The 25,977-nt window shown below is 44.7% G+C and overlaps 1 long non-coding RNA gene across 3 annotated transcripts; it reads right to left on the minus strand.

The window, feature by feature from the left end:
- Nucleotides 1-297: 297 nt before the first annotated feature.
- Nucleotides 298-25,482, minus strand: LOC132669266 (uncharacterized). Of its 3 annotated transcripts, XR_013556252.2 has the most exons (6): nucleotides 24,726-25,482; nucleotides 23,158-23,224; nucleotides 12,755-12,816; nucleotides 7,774-7,846; nucleotides 4,843-5,021; nucleotides 299-1,145 (listed from the first exon to the last, which is right to left on the minus strand). It is a non-coding gene; the product is annotated as an uncharacterized LOC132669266 (long non-coding RNA). The 3 variants fall into 3 exon arrangements; XR_014137807.1 differs by lacking the exon at nucleotides 12,755-12,816 and having other exon boundaries at nucleotides 298-1,145; nucleotides 7,770-7,846; nucleotides 24,726-25,481; XR_009606056.3 differs by lacking the exon at nucleotides 12,755-12,816 and having other exon boundaries at nucleotides 302-1,145; nucleotides 24,726-25,476.
- Between the last annotated feature and the right edge of the window lie 495 nt (nucleotides 25,483-25,977).

A 25,977-nucleotide genomic window follows, 5' to 3' on the forward strand; every position in this document is an offset into this window, starting at 1 on the left:
GTAAATTCTTAGTTGTTTGAAAAACCATCTAAAAAGTGTACTCATTGACTAATAAACTGACACGATGCTCATTTCTTGTTTGTTTCCTTTTCTTCTTCTTCTCCCCCTTCTCCCCTACCCCCTCCTCCCCTCCTCCTCCTCCTTCTTCTTCCTCCTCACTCTGCTGAGCTGAACATTTTTATTAATGATTTGGATAAGTGCATAGAAGACATCCTTACCAAAAGTGAGAGGATAGGTAATTGACTGACCAACAGAATCAGACTCTAAATTTTTGTAGACTGAAATGATGGGACAAAGTATGAAATCTAACAAGGATAAATATGAAGCCCTTCGTTTAACATTTAAAAAGTACACAATTAGAGGACACAAAAAGAATTGTGTATTAGTTTGTTCTAGTAACAGAAGACAGACTCAATCTAGATTAAACCATAAAGGGACATTGATTGATAAGGACAGAAGTAGAGTTGGTCTCAAGGTCATCTGGATCCAAATACTCAAGTAATATCTTCAATATCTTCTTTCTTTCACTCTTAACTTCTCTATTTCTTTGTGTGTAGGTATAGCAGATATAGACCTGGGAGTTCTGTACATCATCCCAGCTTAGCAAATCCAGCCCTTCTAACTCCATATAATAAACCCCAGGGAAGGATTCTGATTGGCCTGGCCTGAGTCACATGCTAATCATCAAACCAATTGCTGTGACCAGGGAAAGGACTGGCTTTCATTGGCTGAGCCTAGGTCATGGGCCAAAACCTATGGCTAGAGGCACAGAGTACCGTGGTTGGCAATCCCACCAGAACCATTTGAAAATGGGAAGTGAGAGAGAGTTGCTGTTACCTGAAGAAAAGCAAAAGGGATGCTGAGAAACCAAAACAACAGATATTCAATGTCTTTACAGTTCAGTTGAGTCAGTAGTGTTGTGTACCTGCCAAAGTTTATAATTCTAGGAATCAATAGTGGAAATGTACTTAGGGCTATAATAGTATAAAAATAAATTCTGCACTGGCCATACGACTCTGAAGTATCATTTGGGCACTATGAAAGAGGAACACTGACGAACTCACAGTGCCTGGAGTAGGGGTCCAGGGTAAGGAGGCCCAGAAGATCATCTCATTTGAAGAAAGGTCAAGGCAATAAAATTTGGCCTGGAAAGAGAAGATATGATAAACATGGTTGGCCTTAAAATATTTGGAGGAGTCTTGAGCAGAAAAATGAAACACTGACATACAAAGGACAAACTAGGACCACTGGGGGTAAGTTTCAGGGAGAGCAATCACAATTCAGTGTAAGGTAAACTTTCTAATAGCTGTCCAGTAATATATGTTCAATCAGGCATCAGAGATATTGTAAAGGGATTCCTTTATTTCATAGAAAGTTGGATCAGGTGACCCCTAAGGTCCTTTCCAGTTATGAAAGTCTATGGTTGTCCATCAGAGACCTACAGGTGCTTGCTGCTAATAAGTCAGCCCTGGACTCCGCAAAATCTTGGAGGAGGAGCTGTTGAGCTCTTTAGATGATAATAACCTCCTTAGATGATAATGACCTCTTCCAACAAACATCTGATTACTTACCAACAATCAGTCAGAGGCAGAGCTCTCCAACAATTCTTATCTTAGCCCAGCCATGTGGGACAGGCTTTTTGGCAGGGAAGATCACAGAAAGACAGCCCTTGTGCTATTTTATGTCTTCTGAACACATACCATCAGACAAGGTCTTGGATGTAGGCAGTTTATTTTAGGGGGTAGGCAAGAATAATGGAGCAAAGAGAATGAGATGGTAAAGGGTCTAGTGAGTGGTTCCTTGTGGGTAGTTAGGGCTCAGTCCCTCTGGGATCACTCTGAGGCGCATAAAAGATCACAGCTCAGAATTTCTCCCACTGAGCGATGGGGAAATTTGGCTATAATTCCATCAGTCCCCATTCCTCAGTGGTTGAGGTTTGTCTTTTGGGAGTGTTAATCTCCTACTGTGGTTGAGGTTTGTCTTTTGGGAGTGTTAATCTCCTACTACTTCTAGGCTGCCCTGCAGGGGCTGAGAAAAGCCTCCCACAGAGAAGGATGGTCTATTAGGATTCCTGGACCCAATTCCAACGGGGGTGGGTGGGGTTCTCACACACACAGCACCAAGCAATTCTCATACATCAGCAGGGTGTCCAAGAATTCAACTCAATTCGGACACTATCTTCCTGGAGATGGCATCAGATTCACAAGTTAAGGGTTCAGTCCCACAAAATTGCCTCCCACCCCCTATTTCAGATGCCAGTCCCCAGGCTGTTATTTGTTCTTCCGACCAACTGGCTACAGATTGGAGGTTTCAACTACCTCTTCCTTAGGTTCAATTAATTTACTAGGGTGGCTCACAGAACTCAGGGAAACACTTAACATTTATTTATCAGTTTATTAAAGGATGTGATAGTTAACAGTCAGATGAAGAGATACATAAGGTGAGGTATGAGGAAAAGGCACGAAGCTTCCATGCCCTCTCCAAGCACACCATTCTCCATAATCTTCATGTGTTCACCAACTCCAAAGCTCTCGCAACTCAGTCCTTTTGGGTTATTATGGAGGTTTCATTGCATAGTCATGATTGACTGAGTCATTGGCCATTGGCTGATTCAGTCTACAGTCTCCCCTCCCCAGAGGTTGGGGTGGAGGTGGGAGTAGGACTGAAAGTTCCAACACTCTAATCACAAAGTTGTTCCTCCTGGAAACCAGCCGCTGCCTTTGGGTGGAGTCTATAAGTCAACTTCAGTAATTACAAGACACCCCTTTCACCTTTATGGCTGTGAAGTATTTTCAGGAACTGTGGATGAAGACCAAATATATCTGAGAAAGATACTTTGGTCATCTGAATGACTAAATATACATTTCTTACAAATCATTATATCATAAATGGGAAAGTGTGAACATGTCCTGGAACTGTCCATCACAGCCGCAGTTGGACATAGAGGTGGGCTGAAGGGATGTGGGGTAGGGCATCAACAACATCTGCCACAGTCCCTTTCCCATTCAGTCTGGGACCTATCTTCCAGGGACAGCATGGGACCTTTGATTTTCACATTCTAGCTTCTGTGGCCCAAGGAGTTCTCCAAGTTGGCTAATTCAGCATAGCCTTATCTGATGTCCACCCACAGCTATGTTGAGCTGAAGTCTCCCTTCTGGGCCAAGTTTCCTCACTGGGCTGTCTGCTCTGAGGCTACCAAGGCACTAGGCTCTCTAGGCTGCCACCTGTTCTAGTCTACACGCACATGTGAGCCTGGAACATGGTGACATTAGGGATACTGGTAGTACTGTTCATTCTACAATGGTCAAGGACAGAACTGGTTAGAGGCTGGATGGGCTCCAAGTTTCCTCTGCTTATGGGCTATTATTTCTTAAGAAGAAAAGGCTAAGAATGACTGAGAATTCAAAGACCCTGAGAGACCTCTCTCAAAGCCTTAGAGACACTTCTAAGATAGGAAATTAATGACCTAATGTTGGAGGCAAAATTCCTGGCCAGCCCTGGAGGACCAATCCTAGTTGGTCTGTGACTCCAGTTACTGCTCCTCTGGCCTCCTGGGTGAGCACTCCAAACACTCCCCTCCCCTATTCCTCTCACCCTCTTACCCCTGCATTCCTGACCGGTACTCAGTCTTTCCAGTCACCCCTTCTCTCCTCCTTCATATTAGTTAACTGCCCCCCGCCCAGGGGCTCCGTCACCTCTGATGGTCATACTCAAACTCCCTAATTTTGCCTCATTTCTTACCATCCTACTCAGTTCTCTAATACCCATTCCACCACCTGGGAGAAAGGAGGTTGAGCTGTAGGTATTTATGGTGAGTTTGGGGTGAAATGGAACCAAGGGCCTCCCTAAGGCAAGGAGGGACTGGGTGTGGGTGTGTGCTTGGCGGGGGGGTGGGGGTGGGTTCAACTTCACCATTGTTAGCTTAGGGCAACACAAATGGATGGCAAATGTGACCCAGCCAGAGCAAGAGCCCAGCCAGCAAATCACCTGAGATCCCACCTGAGACCTTGGGGAGGTGAGACAAATACTGGATCTGAGCCTGGCTCAGGACAAGGCACTTTACTGGGATGGGAGCGAGGCAGTGTGGGCCAACTCCTGTCACACTTGTCCCTTTTCCCCTCTCTGCCTCCCTCAGGCCATCTCCATTACTCTTCAGTGGGGGCTTCTCTCACCCTTGTTGTCATGAGTCCCCTGTGCCTCTCTTTGTCTCTTTTCTTGTTTCTGTCTCAGACTCTGCTGTGCTTTGTTCATCATCCCTCAGTCCTGCATCACTGAGACCCTGTCACCATCTCACTTTTTTGCCTCTTCACATTCTCTGGGTCCCTAAATATGCCTTATTTCTCTTTGTCTCTGTCGGTGTGTGTGCCTCTGACTTGATCTGTTTTTCTATATCTGTCTGTCCATATTCCCAGAAGACCTATAACTCCAGAACAGCTGGCTGGAGTGGCTTTTCTGAGAATGGAGCCTGGGACAGCCACCCAACATGCTGAGTAGAGGTGGCTAAGGACATTTCCAGCCCAGGAGTCGTCATGGTAACAGCCAGGGCGGGCCAGGCAGGGGACGTGCAGAACCACGTGGGCTTGACCTTTCTGTGGTGTCACGTTTGAGCGGGAGCTGGGGAAAAACAGCAACAACTGCTTCCCTCTGGCCCAGCCCTGGGGCTTCCAGGCTGGGCTGAAAGGAGAGAGGGAGAGAGGAAGAGAGAACTGGGACAGCTGGCAACAGAGCGCGTGGACAGACGCGTTAGCCAGAGCCATCCAGAGAATCCGCTGGAGAGCGGGGCGAGCACAGGCACGCACACACAGCTCCGGGTCGTCACCGAGACTCCCATTGTGAACTGACCTGTGGAGGGCACCAGACATCACTGCTGCAGGCTCAGCTCAAGCTTCTCCAGCCTCCGCTCTGGGTAGGTGGTTAGTAAAGGTCAGTCCCCCACACTCAGAGCTCCCCTCCACACTCCTTCAGATCAAATGTCACTTTTTCCATATTGCAAAAGCCTCTGTTGCTCTAAAGAAAATATGCTAAAAGAAAAAGGAACCAAATGATTCTTTCAAAAATAGAAATATTATAAATGCAAAAGTCCAAAGAAAGATACTCAAAATAAAAGGCAATCCTCCCTCTACTTCCCCCAGCTCTGAAGTTCCCTCCACAGTCGCTTCCCATGCCTGTCAAGTCAGGGGGGAGAGACGAGGCTGGGTCCCAGATCCACTTCTCTGACAAGGGCACAAGAAGGGAAGCCAGATATTTTGTTTCCCATGTGTGAAGGAGGCTTGGACTCACAGCCCTCCTCCCCGTCCAGATATACCTGTTCCACTCCTTACACCTTTCTCCTACAGGGCAGACATACAGGCACCGGGAAGAGGTGTCCACAGGTGTCCTGTTGACCCTGTGACCCCTTAAGGGAGAGGCAAGGGGTACAGGGCAGCCTCAGGTTAGCTCCGTAGAGAACACAGCTCACCTGTGGATCTCATTTCCAAACTTTTGAGCCATGGCCATGCAAGAGATCTCAAGCCTTTTGGGAAACACTGCCTTGGAAAACAAGACCACCAGCTCAGAATGAAAATGAAGCTTGTGAACTGAAAAATCTACATGCAGGAAAGTCATGAAGTGTGCACTCACCAGCCAAGAGGTGTCTGACTTAACACAGCAGCATTCCAGGCTCCTTTTATTCATCAGTCAGCCCAAAATACCCTTGGAGAACTTCATCATGTCACTCAGATAAGGAAAGGGGAAGTCTTTTGATTCTTGGCAGGAGAGGGGATGGCCATAACCCAGCGGTCATAAGCTACCATGCTTTGGGGTGCCTGAGTAGCTCAGTCGATTGAGCGTCTGACTCTTGATCTCAGCTTAGGTCTTGATCTCAGAGTTGTGAGTTCAAGCCCTTCATTGAGCTCTGTGCTGGGCATGAAGCCTACTTAAAAAAAAGTTAGCATGCTTCCAAAAGGCTATTTGAAATGAGTCCTGATTGTATATATTTGAAAGTGGTCACAATGTTACTGAAGATTCAGCATTTTTGAGGCTAACCTTTCTTTCTCTGACTCATAGGTTTACATGTTTGGGAAGTGGTTGACATAACCTCCCAGTTCTGCCCCTACAGAATCATCACTGAATACTTCTATCCCTTACCTGGGGACAGAGTAGGTTTTGGGGACCTTCAGGTACCTGTGACTCTTGAAGAAGTTGGCAGAGGACAGGAAGGAAAAGGGTGACCGCCGCCCCACATGAGGCCCAGGCTCCAGCCTAGCAACAGGCACCCCTCTCCCCTGGCTGCAGTTGCGTCCCTGTGTGAGCATGGGGCCTTTTCCTTCTGCCTAATCCCCTTCCCTCTAGCTCTGGCTTTTCTCCGTCAGCCCCTCAACTCACCCCTGATCCCTCTCCTGCTCAGCACCTGGAGCTGGGACAGCTCCCCACGGATTCTGATAGTCTGGGAGCATCTGTGCACCTGAAAGTGGTGTAAACTGGGGAATGTGAGTCAGACTGGCAATTGCTCCCACCAGGCCAGTGACCCCTAGAATCCATCCCTCCTCTCTCCACTCAAGCTATGCACCAGGTCTGCCTCACCGTCTGGATCTGAATGCTCACTGCACTAGGACAGGCCATCTGCTATTTCATGCCCATGCCTTCGCTGGCTCTGTTCCCTTTGCCAAAAAGCTCTTTTCTGGTGAATCTGTGTTCTGCTTCAAGACATGACTCGATTGCCACTATACAAGCAGAGCTATCCTCAATCTACCCAGGCTACTCTGTTTCCCTTAGAATTTGTTCTTACCACTATCATAGCAGTCATATCTCTCCACATCTGCCCCCTCTCTGGAGAGTATGCTGTCTGGAAGAGACTGGGTCATATGGATCTGTGGGTCTCCAGAACTTGGCTCAGTGTTGCTCACTCAGTATTTGTTATTGCTGTTGGTCCTCACCCAGAGTGGAGCCTTGGTCTAGGGTATGGGCCAGAGAAGGTCTCAGAAGCCTCCCCAGAAGCAATGGTATATCTGCATGGCAATGAATAGTGGGTGGCATGTATCATGCTGCCCCTACCTTGAGGGACCACAGTCCCATCCTGATGCAGGTCCTGTTGTACCAGTCTGGTTGCAAAACAGGATACTTCTCACCTCTGACAAAAGCACAGCTTTGGCCCACTGGCGCCTCATGGGATAGAGAAGCAACACCTGGCCGGCATCTGGATGCTTCCTCCCCAGCTTTGGGCAGCTGAATCCTACAGTTATTCCCTCATTATTTGTCTTTACTGACTCCCCCTTGCTGCACTAAACAGAGCCCTGGAGAGTGGGCTCAGAGTGGGAAGAGAAGGCTGGAGGCATCCTTCGTGTCCTCCTCCCTCTCCCTCCTCCTGGCTGGCTGCAGCTGTGCTGTGTGATGGGGAGCTGAGCACAGTCTTAATTACCGCTCAGCCCTGCTCATTAGTGCCTCTGGAAGCCAGAGAAGCCCCGAGTTAGGACGTTGTGATCACAGTGGAGGCCAGGACCTCAGATTTCCCGGGTGATCATAAGTCCCATTTCTCAGGGATTGGGTCTGTGTAACTGGGGATCCCTTTTTGGGCCTCTAGAGGGAGACGCCCCTCTCTGGGATGGGAAATGGGCTGGAGATGGAGAGAAGAGAGGGAAAGCTAGGCCCCCACATGGGTTCTCGCTCGTGTGTGCACAGCATCATGGAGACAACATATGGTGGAATGTGTGAAACTCCAGTGCAATCAGAGAAAAATGAATACATGATTAAATAAACCAAATGTGCTCAAATTCAGCACATTGATGACTTACCCACCTTCTGGGGGACTTAAACAGGGGGCATTGTTCAGCCACTCTGTTTTTCTTTTCTTTTCTTTTTTTTTCTTTTTCTGCAGTGAAATGGAAAAAAGAACTGGAAAGTGCTGAATACTGAACAAAAGGGAACTGAGGGAAGGAGAGGAGGGGTGGACCCTGGAAATTATAAATGAATAGGCCTGCTACAATATCTGGGACAAGTCCTTCACAATACCAACTTGTAAACACCCTAGAAGATCGTATGAGAGAATACGCATGAAAGCACTTTTTGAACAGTAAAAGGCTTTAGAAATATAAGGTATTATTAGGTGATACTTCTGCTCAGTGCAGGCTATAAAATAGATGCTTCGGGGAGGCTGGAGATTTATGATAATGACTCATCACCCACAAAGTACTCGCACAATTTAGGCTGCATCATTTAATTAGTCATTGCCTCTCATATACACTACTGTGGAAGCCTTCTAAAGGGCCTCCCTACCTCCACCTTCTCGCTAGTTGCATATATCTTATATGCCACCACCAGCTTAACTTTCCTGAGGTGGAGCTCGGGTCAAATACTTGCAATGCTCCTCTTACCCACTTCATAGAGCCTGGGGACCTTGTCTTAGCAGTCAAGATCCTCCATACTCTGGTCCCACACGACTCTCCCAGCCTGATTCCCCTCCTTCCATCCTGGCAGATACAGACTTAGGGAGATCAAGTCACTTATCCAACACCACACAGACACTAAGCGGCAGATCCCAAGATCAAGCCATCAAACCCCAGACACTTGACTGCAAAACCATCGCTCTTTCTAGCCCCTCACCTTTTCCCTTTGATGGATACAGATGAATGAAGATCTTCCCACACACAGCTTTTTCTCTTCTTTGGAAACAATTTCCCCAGGACAAATTTCCAGGAGTTGGGATTACTAAGTCAAAAGACATTAATATTTTGGGGCGTCTGGATGGCTCAGTCAGCTAAACATCTGACTTCAGCTCAGGTCGTGATCTCAGAGTCCGTGGGTTCAAGTCCCACATGGGGCTCTGTGCTGACAGCTCAGAGCCTGGAGCCTGCTTCAGATTCTGTGTCTCCCTCTCTCTCTGTTTCTCCCTCTCTCTCAAAAATAAATAAACATTAAAAAAATAAATAAAATAGGGGCACCTGGGTGGCTCGGTCAGTTAAGCTTCCGAGCCCAGGTCATGATCTCACGGTCCGTTGAGTTCGAGCCCCGAGTCGGGCTATGTGCTGACAGCTCGGAGCCTGGAGCCTGTTTCGGATTCTGTGTCTCCCTCTCTCTCTGACCCTCCCCTGTTCATGCTCTGCCTCTCTGTCTCAAAAATAAATAAACGTTAGAAAAAATTAAAAAAAAATAAAATAAAAAACATGTTAGAGATAACAATACTTTAAAAAAAGACATCAATATTTTTATGGCTGCATGAATTGACATATGCCTGGCCAAAGGGCTGAGCTGATTTATATTTTAGCCAGTGATAAATACATACAGCTTTTACCAGACCCTACTTGCCACTGGGGGTAACCTTTGAATGACTTGCATATTAAATAAGGTATTTCTTTGTTTTAGTTTGAGTTTCTTTGACTATTGAGGTAGCATATTTTCCAATGATTCTGTTTCCTATTTGTACTTTACCTTATGCAGAGTGTGTGTTCATATCTGTGGCTCATATAATTATTAAAGTCTTTGTGTTTCCCAAACTGCAGCTGGGGGTGGGTGTGGGGGTGGGGAAAGAAGAACAAGAAGAAGAAGAAGAAGAAGAAGAAGAAGAAGAAGAGGAAAAGGCAGTCTTTAAGAGCAGATATGGTGGACTCTGTGACAAAAGAGCAGAGATCCCTAACTATAAAGGCAGGTAAATAAATTGTACATTGAATAAATCTGTAAAACAAAATTGAGGTCAAATGATTTGAAATACAGTCTGCAATTAAAGGGAGCATTTTGGAGAAGGCATTTCCTGGACTCAGTCAATACTTTTCCTGACCCTACCAGTGTGTCCTAACACTAACATTCACTACTTAATGTCCGAGTCATTTTGGTGACTACATATTTGTCCTGAAACAGCGATGCTTTATTTTTTTATGGTGTATTAAAGAGTACTTTATTTTCTGGGGCACCTGGGTGGCTCAGTTGGTTGAGCATCTGACTTTGGATCAGGTCATGATCTCACCATTCAAGGATTTGAGCCCCGTGTGGGGCTGTGTGCTGACAGCTCAGAGCCTGGATCCTGCTTCAGATTCTGTCTCCCTCTCTCTGCCCCTCCCCACACTCACACACTGTCTCTCCCTGTCTCTCTCAAAAATAAATAAACATTAAAAAAAAAAAGACTATTTTCTGACTAGGTAATGTATACACATGGTACAAAGGTCAAAAGATATAAAAAGATATGGAGTGAAAACAACATCTCCCTCTTCTCCTGCCTTCTAATCATCACGTTTCTTCCCCTGGGGATAGATGCTGTTTCCAACTCCTTGTGTATCCTTTAGGGACATTCTATGCATATATGAGCCTGTATGTGTATATTCTTAATAGAAATGATAGCATACGATACAGCACACAATATGTGCTGATCTGTGTTTTACTGTTTTGAGAACATTCCATATCAGTAGATAGAAAGTTTAAATACATTTTTAAAACTGGAATGTCAAGTGGGTGTGCTCTACTCTAAGAAAACCCAATAAACAAAAAATCTACATATGTAAGGCAAAATTTCAGGAAGTATTTACTTCACAAAAGAAGCTTCTATTTGCATAGAAATCCTCTGTTAGGCCAACCTCACATATTTCAGTTATGATTCATTTCATCGATAATATGTTTATGTATTTACACAGACACAGTCTATGAAAAACAAAGGCCATTTAACTTGGAAATTACTTACTAAGCAAATAAATTGTTAAAGATTATACTTTGGTCAAAATGATATCTCCTGCCCCGTCAGAAAGTGCGATTATATGTTTGAAAAAGTTGATTCTATGTAATTCTTGTATTAAAAAATTCACAAATGCAATAATTCTAAGTGTAATAATTCTACCTGTTCAGTTTGCAATTTGTTCGACAAACATCAACAGCATGACATGTAAAAGAAAAGGCTTTCAGTGTTAGCTGATGTGAGATGTGCAGTCCGGGGTCAACAGGGCCTCTCGGTGGCATCCAGCTCACCCAGGTCCTGCGTCCTAACATGGCACAAGACTGGACTTTTGTCCTGGATCACGTCAGATGGTTGGGGCACGCCCTACCAATATCCCCAACTTCTTCCAATCACCAACCACAGGGCTGGTGTCTATGGGTTTACTGAAAACTGTCCTGTGTTTTCAGCCCATGCCAGCTTTAGGGGTTTAAGTCTTAGGTGTTTACTACCTGTGTGTAAAGCAGCTTTTCTTGTTCGCTCTGACATTACTTTGGAGGAGCCAAACTGGCACTGTTTGTGGAATGAGCCATTGCCCACCCTGTCTGTGCTTGGAATGATCTTTTAAACTTTGATCTTATGTCTCCTTAGCATTGACTTTTTCAGACTTAGGGTCCCAGCTTTTCTTTTTTAAAAAATTTTCTTTATTTAAAAAAATTTTTTTTAAACACTTATTCATTTTTGAGAGTGAGAGAGAGCACGAGCAGGGGAGGGGCAGAGAGAGAGGGAGACACAGAACCCAAAGCAGGTTCCAGGCTCTGAGCTGTCAGCACAGGGCCTGATGCGGGGCTCCAATTCATGGAGTATGAGATCATGACCTGAGCTAAAGTCAGATGCTTAACCGACTGAGCCACCCAGGCACCCCATGGGTCCTAGCTCTTCTAATGCCCACTTTCTAATTGTATAGTTAGAATGTATCCTAAAGGTAACTTTATTCCCTCATGTGTTCATTCATGTGGTATTCACTCTCTTCTCCAAATCTTTGCTCAAATGTTACTCCCTCAATGTGGCCTACCCTAATTACTCCATTGAAAATTAAAACACCCTCTCCTCCTGTAATCCCTTATTCTCCTTACCGTGCTCTCTTTTCCCATATTACTTAGCACCGACTAACATAACATATGCTTTTCTTATTTACTACGTATGTTTTTTATTGTACATCTTCTTCCCCTAGGATATAAGCTCCATTTTGTCTGTTGAATTGCTAAGGTGTCCCAAGAATCTAGAACGGTGCCTGGAGCACAGTAGGCCTTCCATAAATACAGTATGTGTTGAAAGAATAAATGACATGAACTTCTGCCATGAATGACCTCCATAGGGCCTAAGCACGTTGAGGCCTCCAAGGGTAAACCTGCTGTGAGCCCTACCCTCAAAGGGCCCATAGGCTAGCCTCAGTGTTGGGGACATGGAATTAATAACTACAGTACAAGATAGAAACTGCAGTACAGAAAAAGAGCCATGCAGTTAGAGGAGGAAGAAGGGGAGGCTTCAGTGGTGGAAGAGCCAAGGGAAGGCATGAGCAGAGGAGTCAGAGAGACTGGATTTGAATGCTGAATCTGCCCTGCGTGAGTGGGGTTGGCTTGTTATAAGCTCTGTACCCACAAGCTGGGGGTAAAAATATTTATCTTAGTGTGATTGTGAGGGGCAAATAAGATAAGTCCTGTGGTGGATAGCCCCTGGTACAAAGTTCATGATGAACTCAGATCAATCCCCTGCTTCCTCTGGAGTGTCCACCAATGGGAAAGCATAAATTATGACCTGTAATGGTATTTTGTAAGTCATTTAGATGATAGTTACCAGCACTGTGTAACAGCAGAGACAACAGTTTGCGACCGATGTCAAGTAAAAACAAACACACAAACAAAAAACAGACTACAAAATTGTCCATGATTACAACTGGGTACAAATAATTCAAAATTTACACAAAAATGAAGTCCATTCTTGGGCTAGTCAGGTGTGAATGAGAATTAATGTACTTAAGTATGCTTCTCTGAGTTTCATAATTCTACTTTTTTGTCACCATTTAATTTTGATACGGTTTCAAACTTACAGAAAAGTTGCATGGTATAAGTAATTTCCAAATACCTTTAATCCAGATGCACCATTTGCACGTGCGGTCTCTCTCTCTGCATATGTATACGCGTTACCTAAGAATAAAGACATTCTCTCACATGACCACAGGATAGATTTCTTACTGTTTTTACAAACAAAAGGGCAGAGAGACTGTACCTTCCTGAGATCCTGGGCCACATTCTCACTAGGCTCAGGATACAAGACTCTTCTCCGTAGTCTTCGGGCCTCTCACATCGGAAAACACCAGCCAGCTACCCAGTGGCAGAGCCCCCTTCACATGGCTGGCAAAGCAAGTGGTGCATTGTGCCCCCCCCAACCCTCAGGTCATGTCGGGGAGGGGCTGAGATGGTATCACCCTGAGGAGCCTCATGTTTGGGGACTAAAATCCTGATGGTGTAAGGCCACAGGGGTTTTTATGACCCCGGAAGTGTGTCCACTGAGCTGAGCTTCCCTGGGGGAACAAATGCACTCTCAAAGGAAAGACGCTGAGCTGCCCGCCGGCTCCCCACTTGGAGTCTGCTGAAAATATTTCTCCAAACCATTGAGTTCTGAGGACCAACCTACAAGTACTGGAGCCAGAAACAGTTAAACAAATCTGCCCTTGGAATTCCTAGGCGTAGAGCCACGGAAATACAAGGACTGTTTAAGTGGATGCTTTGTTTGGAGGAATGAAGTCTATGCTGAGGGCCCTGGGCAGTGACTAGCGCAGCGGCCAGCTGGGAGGGTGGAAGAGATTTCTCATGAGCTCGTGGACAAGGTCTGCACACATATCATCCGTTCATAAACGCCTCTGCCAGCACCAGGGTAACAGTCCTTTCCTCTCTTCCCCTGATGCCTTTGAGTTACTAGACTCAGGGGGGTTCCTCTCTCCATATCTGTAGCCTCCACCTCATGCCCAGTCAGGACAAGTGCAGGCAGAACAGATCGCACACGCCGCAGCCCATGGGAAGGAATTTAGGACCATTCCAGACCACACAACTGGTCTGGTTCTGGCCTTGACACCCAGGTCAGTACTCAAACTCCTGGGTTAACAGTGGCCTTACCCTTGCTGTTCTTTCCTTCACCCTCAGGGGCCCCTTCCTCCCTGGCTCTGTTACTTGTTAACTTTGTGATTTGGAGAAATTGGCCTCTCTGGGTGTGTTTCCTCACCTGTAAATGAGATAATGGCATTTACCTTAGAGGGTGTGGTGGTAAGGGAGAAAACAGACCGTGGATATAAAAGTACACAATGAATCTGAGCAAGCGTCGGTAATAGCTGAAGCTCACCCATGAGACCAGCTAGAACTTGACCTTTCTTAATTTGTATCCCCGAAGTGCCCTGTGCTGAGGGTTGCAAGCTGCTCGGTCAGGATAAATGGCTGAGGCTGATAACTATCGAAAAGGTTATTGCCCATTTTCACCTATCAACTTGATAATATTAACTTCTAGACCACAGGGAGCAGAATCCTCTCATATACTAGTAGTAGGAGAATAAATGGACACAATCTTGTTATCTGGAAACAATTAGAAATATTCAGCACATTCTCTTTAATTAAGCAATTCTCCCCATAGGAGTCTACCAGAAATATTCACAAATATGCACAAGGTCACATGACAAAGGCACTCATTGTAGCATTATTTGTAATAGAAAAGTATACAGAGACCATCTGAATGCCCCCAATTAGGAAACTGGTTAAAGAAATCATGGAGGGGGCGCCTGGGTGGCTCAGTCGGTTAAGCGGCCGACTTCGGCTCAGGTCATGATCTCACGGTCCGTGAGTTCGAGCCCTGTGTCGGGCTCTGTGCTGACCGCTCAGAGCCTGGAGCCTGTTTCAGATTCTGTGTCTCCCTCTCTCTCTGACCCTCCCCCGTTCATGCTCTGTCTCTCTCTGTCTCAAAAATAAATAAACGTTAAAAAAAAATTAAAAAAAAAAAAAGAAAAGAAATCATGGAGTTGTAATGCTGCCACGCTATCAGGCACCATGCAGCTGTTGAAAATAAGGACAGATCCCAAAGCAACCCACAGATTCAAGGCAATCCCTATCAAAATTCCAATGGCATTTTTCACAGAAATAGAAAAAATAATCCTAAAATCTGTGTAGAGCCATAAAAGACCCCAAATAGCCAAAGAAATCTTGAGAAAGAAGAATAAAAAGCTGGAAGCATCACACTTCTGATTTTAAACTATATTACAAAGTCATAGTAATCAAAACAGTATGATATTGACATAAAAACAGACACAGATCAGTGGAACAGAATAGAGAGTCCACAAATAAACCCATGCACATGAAGTTAATTAATTTATGACAAAGGAGCCAAGGATATACAATGGGGAAAGGGTAGTTTCTTCAATAAATGGTTCTGGGAAAACTGGACAGCTACATGCAAAAGAATGAAATTGGACCACTATCTTACACCATACACAAAAATCAACTCAAAATGGATTAAAGACTTGAATGTAAGACCTGAAGCCATAAAACATAGGCAGTAAGCTCCTTGACATCAGTCTTGGTCATGATTTTTTGAATATGACAGCAAAAGCAGAAGCAACAAAAGCAAAAATAAACACGTGGGGCTACATCACACTAAAAGGCTTCTGTACAGCAAAGGAAACCATCCACAAAATGAAAGTGCAACCCAGGTGATGAGAGAAAATATTTGCAAGTCATGTAACTGACAAGGGATTAACATCCAAAATATATAAAGAAATACAATTTAATAGCAAATAACAAACAAATATCATAAGATGGGCAGAGGAACTAAATAGACATTTTTCCAAAGAAGGCATACAAATGTCCAACAGGTACGTGAAAAGTGAGCACCCCACAGGTGCTCGCTATCACTAATCATCAGAAAAACGCAAATCAAAACCACAATAAGATACCTTACACCTGTCAGACTGGCTGTCATTCAAAAGACAAGAGACAACAAGTGTGGGAGGGACGTAGAAAAGGGAACCCTTGTACACTGTTGACAGGAATGTAAATTGGTCCAGCCACTGTACCAGTACCAGGAAAACAGTACGGAGGTTCCTGAAAAAATTAAAAAATAGAACTACCATATGATCCAGAAATTCCATTTCTGGGTATATATCCAAAGGAAACAAAATCGCTATCTCAAAAGGATATCTGCACCCCCATTTTCATTGCAATGTCATTTACAAGAGCCAAGACAAGGAAACTAAATGTCCATCAACAGATGAATGGATAAAAAACTGTGAGATATATATATATATATATATATATACACACAATGGAATATTATTCAGCCACAAAGAAGGAAGGAATTCCTGGCATTTGCAACAACATGAATGGATCTTGAGGGCATTAAGCTTAGTGAAATAAGAGAGAAAGAGAAAGACAAATATTGTATCATCTCACTTATATTTGAAATCTAAAAAAACAAACTCACAAAAATAGAGAAGGGATTGGTGGTTGCCAGAGCCAGTGGGTAAGAGAGTGGGGGAAATGGGGAAAGGGAATCAAAAAGTACAAACATCCAGTTTGTACCCAGCATGGTGGGTATAGTTAACAATAGCGTGTTGTATATTTGAAAGTTGTTAAGAGAGTAGATCTTAAAAGTTCTCATCATGGGGCGCCTGGGTGGCTCAGTCTGTTAAGCATCCAACTTCGGCTTAGGTCACAATCTCATGGCTTGTGGATTTTAGCCCTGTGTCAGGCTCTGGGCTAAGAGCTCAGAGCCTAGAGCCTGCTTCAGATTCTTGTCTCCCTCTCTCTCTGCCCCTCCCTCACTTGTTCTCTCTCTTTCACTCTCTCTCAAAAATAAAATAGGCATTTTAAAAAACTAAAAAAAATAGTTGTACCAATCTAATTCTTTCTACAGATCCACAGTATAAAGCAAAACTGAAAAATATGTTTTAACCCATTAGGGAGAAAGAGTCTATGACTTAAACTCATAACCCTGCTTATGTCTAATTCCCTAACCTTAGGAAATCTGTTCATTGCATCCCACCCAATAATGGTGATAGAAATAGCTAGAGGTACTTCGATCAATTCATATTTATCAGAGCACTAAATACATCAAAATGCTAAGTGTGTTAATGTTTTACAGTGATGAAAAAAATGACAGATCATTATGTATTGACACAGAAAGATTTTATGCTTTTAAGCAAAAACTGCAAGTTGCAGATTTTCAGCGATCTAAAAGTGCCTAGCATATAGGAGGTAATCAACGAATACTTGTTGAATTGAAAGAAAATGATCCCAGTCTGCTGAAAAGAAAAAAACTGACCACCCCAACCCACACTCGTAAACAAGTCCATATATTTTCATGTGCCTAAATAAAGTTCCGGAAGGACAGCAGCCACAGTCAGCTGTGTTTATCCCTGGGTACAAGCAGCTTTAACTTTGCCTGGCTCTGGTCTCCAGAGCCCACATCCCTTGAGGTGAGGTTGCAGTGGGCAACCCACATAGACACCAGGCAGCTCACTAGAGATGCCTTTGTAGGGGGTCTTCAGTTCTGCTCTCTCAGTGGGAAAGAACAGGAAAGCCCAACCTACTCCCAACCACTATTCGAGGTAACTACAGGGTCAGGGGGAAAAAAGCTAAGGGCAAATGCCATTATTCGGGATGCTGTTTTATTTATACCTAAGCAGGGACACTAGAGTATGAACCCCCAGCGGCCTGGGTCTTGGGTGGGCCAGACATTATGAGTGGGTGGCTTCTAAGATTTGATGAACCCCCAAATTAAAATTCATCAAAATTAAAACTTAAAAGATTAAAAACTTTTGTGCCTCAAAAGAACACTATCCCGAAAGTAAGAAGACAACCTACAGAATAAGACAGAATATTTGCAAATCAGATGTCTGATAAAGGGGCTTATATTTAGGGTGTATAAAGAGCTCGTCCAACCCAACAATAAAACGGCAAATAATCCAACCAAAAAATGAGCAAAGGGTCTGAACAGACATTTCACCAAAGAAGATACACAAATGGTCCCGAGCCATCAGGGAAATACAACTCAAACCACAATGAGATACCACTTCACACTTAGTAGGAGGACTGTGACCAAAAAGACAGGTAACAAGTGTTTGGGACATGGAGAAATTGGAATCAACATATATTGCCCCTGGAAAATAGCTTGGTAGTTCCTCAAAACGTTGAACATCGAGTTACCTAGGTATATACCCCAGGGGAAAAATGAAACCATGTATCCACCCACACACAAAAACTTGCACACAAATGCTCATGGTAGCATTATTCATAATAACCCCAAAGTGGAAAGAACCTAAATACCCATCAGTTGATGAATGGATAAGTAAAAGTCCACACAATGGAATATTATTCAGCAATAGAAAGGACTTAACCACTGCTATATGTGACAACACGGATGAATCTTCAAAACATAATGCTAAGTCAGCCACTAAAAAGCATATGTTGTATGATTCCATTTACTGTATATGAAATTTCTGGAACAGGAAAATGTATGGAGACAGCAGAGCAGTGCTTGCTGCGGTCTGGGGAGGGAATGTGGGGGCAGGTGGGGAATGACTGCTAATTGATACAGTAGTATAATGACCGTGAAAATTGATGGGGGTGATGGTTGCAGAACTCTGTGAATATATTAAAACATTAATTTTTGCACTTTAAACAATTAGGCGAACTATAAAAAATTGTGCAAATGTCCACTTTTATAAATTATTAAATATGTTCTTAATTGGGAAACGATTTTATAAATACAGTTACATTATTGTTTTGTAGATAAAGCACTTTTTAAAAAAAGTCCACAGAGCATAACACAAAATGATACCATTATTCAATGCACTTCATACTGGTTAGGTCATTTGCTGAAATTATATCTGTATAGTGCATTGATCCTGCTTCAAAGGAAGGTATAGCAAGGATTTCCAGCATGATGAACAATGTGTGGACTGAAAAGCAGAAGAAAGTATGCATAGAATTGGGTATGAAGTAAATATTATGCTTTCTTCAACATTCTATCCATAATTGTTGTTTTGAAATAAAAGAACATATTCTAAATATTAACACACACCAAGAAAAATGACATAATCAGTAAAACATGCAGAATACATTCTTAACACATTCTCTCACACACACACACACACACACACACACACACACACACACACACACTCTGGCGGTCCTGTCACATCTAGAAACAACCAGGCAACTGTCTGTGGGGAGGCTTCCCGGTATCCCCAAGGAAAGAAACATTTCCTGACTTGCCATCGCCACTGCGGGAACTAGTTACACTCCTAACCCAGGTACAGAGTGGGGAGGAGACCCTGTATTCGCCAGATTGCCTTTCTTTTTTTGGGGAGTGCTCTTGTGTTTTTCAGGCTAAGAGGCTGAGACTGGGGTAAGGGAGGCAGAGGACACTCAGGGGTGCGATAGAGGGTGCTAAAGAGCCGCCCTCAGCGAGCAGCACTGCCACCTTGTGGCCTAGGATGGTCCCACCTCTGGGTGAGGCCCCAGGAACCCCCAGTGGGGATGCTTCATACTAGGTAGAAGAAAACATTGGGTAATTCAGTAACATCTCTTCAAACATGATTTTTATCTTCTTAACATAAAGACAATTCATGCTCGCTTTATAAATTCCAGAAAGTTGAAATAAGAAAAAATAAAAACTACCTGTAAATCCAACCTGGAGAGAGAATCAAGGTTGAGTACTTGGATGTATATTTTTCCAGTCTTTTTTTTTTTTTTTAAACAAAAATTGGATTAGACAGTACATACCATTTTTCCTTTTTTTTTTTTTAACTTTATTTATTTATTTTGAAAGAGAGAGAGCACGAGTGAGCAGGGGAGGGGCAGAGAGAGAGAGGGAGAGAGAGAGAATCCCAAGCAGGCTCCGCAATGTCAGCTCAGAGTCCCATTTTGGGGCTGGAACTCAGGAACTGGGAGATCATGACCTGAGCTGAAATCAAGTGTTGTTAGCTTACCTGACCCAGCTACCCAGGCACCCCCATACCATTTTTTCATAAGCTAAATATATTGTACCAATATCTTTCTACTTGTTAAACATGGTTCTGCAATTTTTTTTTCTAATTAAGGAAAAAGAATGGGCTCCTATATACAAGTCATCCAGCCTCAAATATTGTCAACACATAGTTGATCTCACAACATTTTTGATGCCTGTGCTACATTCCTTTCTTTAGGTGACCGGGCCATAGTTTATCTAATCAACAATAAAGAGGTGAGCATTTAAATTATACAGTTTCTTCACCGATGTATTATTATACTGGCATGAACAACCCTGTTGCTGAATCTTTACAGGAGCCCATAGTTATTTTCTTGGGTAAATACCCAAGTTAAAGTTGTTATGAAGTTTGTAAGATTTCTCATATATTATCCAGACACTTTCCAGAAAAGCTGAATTAGGAGCCTTTTTTTTTTAAGTTTATTTATTTATTTTGAGAGAGGGAGAGAGAGAGCAAGGGAAGGGGAGAGAGAGAGAGGGAGAGAGAGGATCCCAAGCAGGCTCCTCACTGTCAGCGCAGAGCCCAGTATGGGGCTTGAACTCACAAACTATGAGATCATGACCTGAGCTGAAATCAAGAGTCGGCTGCTTAACCTAATGAGCCACCCAGGTGCCCCTAGGAGCCTTTTTAAGTATATATAAAAAAAATTGAGGACCTTCTCCACATATAACAGTGAAGAGAAACTAGCAGAGAAAACTTAGAATAATAAAAATACTACAAATTCAGTAACATTTTAAAGGGAGTTTTAGTTTTATTAATCACAATTACACCTATATATTTTTCCTTCATATTTTTAATTTTCAAAAATCCAAAACCACCAAAAAGTTGAAATAGTACCATGAGCATCCCTAAACCTTCTATCAAGCATCAACAATTTTTAACATTTTACCACTTTGCTCTTTCTCGCTCTAGATGTATGAATGAATTTTCATGGAACCTTTCTTTAAGTTTTATTCACTAAATTATCTTATTTTATTTTATTTTAGAGAGAGAGCACACACAAGCAAGGGAGAGGGGCAGAGGGAGAGAGAGAATCTTAAACAGGCTCCACATTCAGCCCGGAGCGCCACACAGGGCTTGATCCCATGACTCTGGGGTCATGGCCTGAGCCGAAATCAAGTCAGATGCTCAACCAACTAAGCCACCCAGGCACCCCTAGAGCTTTATTTATTTAAGTAATCTCTGTACCCAAAGTGGGACTTGAACTCCCAGAGATCAAGAGTTGCATGGCCTACCCACTGAGCCAGACAGGCACCCCTTGCTGAACGTTTTGAAAGTAAATTGCAAACATCATGCTCCCTCCTCCCTAAATACATTAGCACGCATCTCCTAAAATAAGGGCATTCCCTTATATAATTACAGAACCATTATCATACCTAAGAAAACTAACAATAATTCCATATGTCATCTAATATTAGTTTACATGAAAATTTCCCCTATTGTCCCCAATTATAGTTTTGAAGAAAATCGGATTCGATCAAAGCTCATGAATTGTTGCAACGTTTAATCCAGATTAGTCACTCCTTTCTTTTTTCCAAGACAGTGTCCTTTTGTAGGCCAGCTTTCTTACAGAATGTTTCACATTCTGGATTTAGTGGTTGTTTCCTCATTGAGTTGTTCAACTTGTTCCTCTGTCCCCTGTGTTTTCTGCAAATTGGAAGTTCGGTCCAGAGGCCTTCTATAAAAGAGGTGTGCCATACTTAATTATATGGTGTCCTGATTGTACACTGTTCTTCCCTCTGAGGTACATGGCTTATATAGTACTCAAGTATTTGTTAGATAAATGAATAATTTGCTTGCATCCTTGTGCAGTGATTTTTAAGAGGCATTATATGGATCACTGGTGATCTTGAAGATATTTTCTCTTTTTTTTTAAGTTTATTTATTTATTTGAAAGAGACAGAGACAGCATGAGTGGAGGAGGGGCAGAGAAAGGGAAAGAGAGAAAATCCCAAGCAGTCTCCATGCTGCCAGCACAGAGCCCGACTTTGGGCTTGAACCCACGAAACTGGGAGATCATTACCTGAGTGGAAACCAAGGGTCAGATTCTTAACCGACTGAGCCACCCAGGCGCCCCTTGAAGATATTTTCAACAGACATGAGCAAATGAGGAAAACAGGGCTATGGAATGAGTTTTCCAAAAAGCAAATTTTATTTCATTTAAAAGACTTGCTAATTCACCTGACAAATTACTTACCAAATTCCAAAGGGAAAAATAGTAATTTAACAGTGGGGAAACACAGTTACCACCATTCTAACCAAGTGATCAAAATTAACATTTCTCCAAGTATGACAAACCAATGTCATGTGCCTCTTGATGTGATATACTGAGAAAGGACACATCACTTCTGTGGTATTCTTGGCAAAAACGCATTACCTGAATATAATCATGAGGAAACATCAAACTCCAACTAAGGGACATTCTACATAGTAACTGGCCTGTACTGAAAAAAAAAAAAAAAAAAAAAAAAGCCAATATCATGAAAGACAAAGAAAGGCTGAGGAACTGCTCAGATTGAAGGAGACTAAAGAGACATGACAGCTAAATGCAATATGAGATTCTGGATGGGATCCTGAACCAGAGAAAACAATAGCTATTAGAAGGAGGAGGAGGGGAAGCAGGAGGAGGAGGAAGAGGGGGAGGAGAGAGAAAGGAAGAAGAGAAGGAGAGGGGGAGGAGAGGAGGAAGTGGAGAAGGAGGAGGAAGAGGGGGAGGAGAGAGAGAGGAGGAGGAGGAGGTGGGAGGGAGGAGAGGGCTGTAACAGCGGGGTGGGGAGGGACATTACTGGGACATCTGGCAAAATTGGAAGAAGGTACATAGATTAGATGATGGTATTGTATCAAAGATGCTAAATTTCCTGATTTTGAAAATAGTACTGTGGTATTTCAGGGTTAAGAGGGGCCATATCTACAATTTACTTTCATATGGTTTAGGTAATACATTTATTGGTATAGAGACTTCTCTCTCTCTCTCTATTGGTGTGTGTGTGCCCGTGTGTGTAGAGAAAGAGAGAGAACAATAAACCAAATATGGCAGAATGTTAGTACTTTGTAAATCCGAGTGAAGGGTATATAGGAATTCATTGTACTATTCTTGCAATATTTCTGTAAGTTTGCAATCATTTCAAAACAAAAACTCAAAAAAATTGTTTTAAGTTTATTTATTTTGAGACAGAGAGAGAGAGAGAGAGAGAGGACAAGTGGAGGAGAGGCAGAGAGAAAGGGAGAGAGAGAATCCCAAGCAGGCTCCACACTGTCAGTGCAGAACCCCACATGGGGCTCAAGTTCACTATGAGATCACGACCTGAGCTGAGATCAAGAGTTGGCTTAACCGACTGAGCCACCCAGGTACCCCTCAAAAAAAAAAAAACTTTTTAAAAAGCACAATGTTAGTAATGCATCTATGTCATTCCCATATTATTGGAATTAAAGTTTATGGATAAATGAAATGATGGTGATAGTAGATGGTACTTACTGTCAGTAAACTTCTCGGCAAAGTAAAAAGTTAGAAACTCCAATGCTTTTTCCTGGTGTATAAAAATCTGGAAATATGAGAAGCACTATTTTAGTGTGTATCCCTGAAAGGATGGACTCCTGTCTTCATCCAGAGGCAGGACACAGTGTGTCCTCAGTAATGGGCCAAGAATAGCCCTGTGGTGGACTTATGGGGCATGAGGGAACTTTGCACATATCTTCTTGGGCACCCATCCATAGCACATGTCCCGAGTGCCCTTGGAAAGGGGAGTCCTGCCTCTTTTGGCATGTGACCTGCTGTCTAGCCTAGGTGTGGTGGGGAGCACCAGAGCTGATCATAGGGACAAAGTTGACAACATTGTCTCTTTTTGGAGACAGCAACAACCGAGAGGGAAAACCATGGCAAGTGATAAAGGTAGGCTCTTAAATTAAGCCCTGGGCTACATGGGGCTTGAGTCTTGATTGAAGGGGTAGGATTTAGCCAAGCTAGGGGAGAGGGTGATGACCTTCCCTTGGGGGCCCATGAATACAGTCAGTAGGTGCTCAGAAAGTGGCAATGTTGCCTCCATAAACTCCAGGAAACGGGCAGCCAAGACTCTGAGAATTAAACCAGCTGTTGCTTCCTTTACCAATTTTTGGTGGGAATGTTTAGCTGACCAAACAGCAACCCAGGGTGTACTAGAGGGAAGGATGAGGCAAGCTCCCCTCCTCCCCCATCATCCCAGGAGGTCCTTGGAAGATGCTGGACCTTCAAAAGCAGGTGAGGTTAGGAAAACAGGGCTCCATCCCTTTGGGCAGAAAAGGCAGGAACCGAAATCTGCTCTGTGAACCCCAGCAGGCCTGCTGGGCAGGAAAAGAGGTTCCTGCCACACCTCTGGATTCCACTGACAGCTCTGTGAGTGAGCACAAGTGAGGGTACAGACTGGGGGTGGGGCCCAGAGCAGGGTGGAAGGTGGAGTCTCAAGTGGGGACACATACAGGTCACATAAATTCCATCAGGCAGAGTCAGGAGAATCTTCTGTGCTCGACTGGGCCAGTGATCCCAGATGCAAGGAGGGGTTTGGGGGGAGGGGGCTGAGTCAGGGACCACGATGGCAGCTGGGAGAGGGCAATGTTTGGAGTCCCTGTTAAGGACGGATAGTGGTGACTTGGAGAAATAGGAAACCAGAAATAACCACGAGGTTGTGAAAACAGGGATGGGAATGGGGTTGGGGGTTGAGCACCAGTCTTATTGCTGAAGGAGCTAAGTGAACTTGAGCTGTGGTGAGGGTCGAGCGTCAAGGGTGGAGCTGAGGAAGGGTCTGGGGGAGACTGGGTCACTGGGGAAGACAGAGTGATGACGGGCGCGGGTGGGATGGGGAGGACAAAGACGAAGAGGGAAACCCGAGGTCCCTACAGATGGACGTTCAGCAGGTGAGAGTGTCAGAGGCCGGAGAGTTCATGCCTATCCTCAAAACAGAAGTTTGGGGAGCAGAGGGTCATGGCAGAGGCGGGTGGGATGTGGTCATGGGGAGAGGTCAGGAACTCCTGACGTCCTCCGTGGGTGGGAGGCTGCCTGCTTGGCCTTGCCTGCAGGAGGGCTGGCTCTTGTCACTGCTGCATCACCAGCTGAGCACACTGAGGCGGTGACCCTGTTTCACACAGGCCTGTCCCAATCCAAGCAACGTCGGGAGAGTAGTTTTAGATCTGCGGTGTAAAACGTTCTGTTCCGACCAGACAGAGCACAGGCCCCCGGGGAGGCACACGGCTGCGCTCTCCGCCCGCGGCGGTTATCCGGTTGGCGGCCCCCCTCCCTGCCGGCCGCCGGGGCCAAGAGGGCGCCCAGTCTCCGCCCCGCCGGCGGCGGCCGAACCGGCTGCGCGAGATCCACGCTGAGGCGGCCGGCACGTTCCCGCCGGCTCAGCGCCAGGGGGCGGTGCTGCGAGCGAAAGGAGCCGAGACCTTGACCCCAGCCCGGCCCGTGGGGAGAGAGCGCTGGGCCCTGCGGCGCGTCCTTTCGCACTCCCTCGGCTCGCTGGCTGGGGAGTCCGGGTGGCCGAGGGCCACAGTGAGGACAGCTCGAGGAGAACACAGGGTCCTGTCACCTGCCCGAGCTGTGGGCCTCTGTGGCCAGCTCCCGGGGAAGGCGTGGGCGAGATTCACAGCGGGACGCGACAACTGAGAGGCGGCTCGGGGCTCCCTGCGTGCCGCCGGTGACCGGCACGAAGCCAGAGTGGAGCGTGAGAGGGAATCATTGGCGCCCCAGACAGGGAGGTTTTGCTGGCCCACGGGTGAGGCCAACTGGAGCTCACCTCAGCCACGTCCCCACCCCACGCGCCCACTCCGGGGCGCAAAGACGCTGCTGTTGTCATAGAAACACTCGCTTCGGCGCTCAGACCTCAGCCCACCGTTTGCAGTGAGGCAGGTTCTTCAGCCAGTCCGGTCCACACGACGTTAAATGTCTGTCATTTATTAAGCCTGTACCCTGCACTCAGGACTGTGCCAGACACACAGATACACCAGATTTGGGTGTTTGCAGCCTACCTTTCCTCCCTGTGCCACCCTTGAAGCAGGATTTACCAACTCCCCTCACTCCTCCAAAAGGTCCACTTACACAAGAGCTTTATCTTGTAGACTGTTTTTTTTTTTTTTTTTTTTTTTTTTTTGGAGGCGTAGAGAGGAGACCAAAGAAGGGGAATTTTACGCATACAGCAGGGTGCAGTATTTCCTTCCATTAGACATCTCTTCCCTTATTCGCCTTTTAGGGTGTTCCTCATCCACCCTTCCTCTGAGAGGGCTCTGAATCTTGCCCAGTCCCAAGCACTCCCTCCAAGATTTTCCT

This window comes from Panthera onca, chromosome B3 (assembly GCF_046562875.1).
Source record: "Panthera onca isolate mPanOnc1 chromosome B3, mPanOnc1 haplotype 2, whole genome shotgun sequence".
Classification (NCBI taxonomy): domain Eukaryota; kingdom Metazoa; phylum Chordata; class Mammalia; order Carnivora; family Felidae; genus Panthera; species Panthera onca.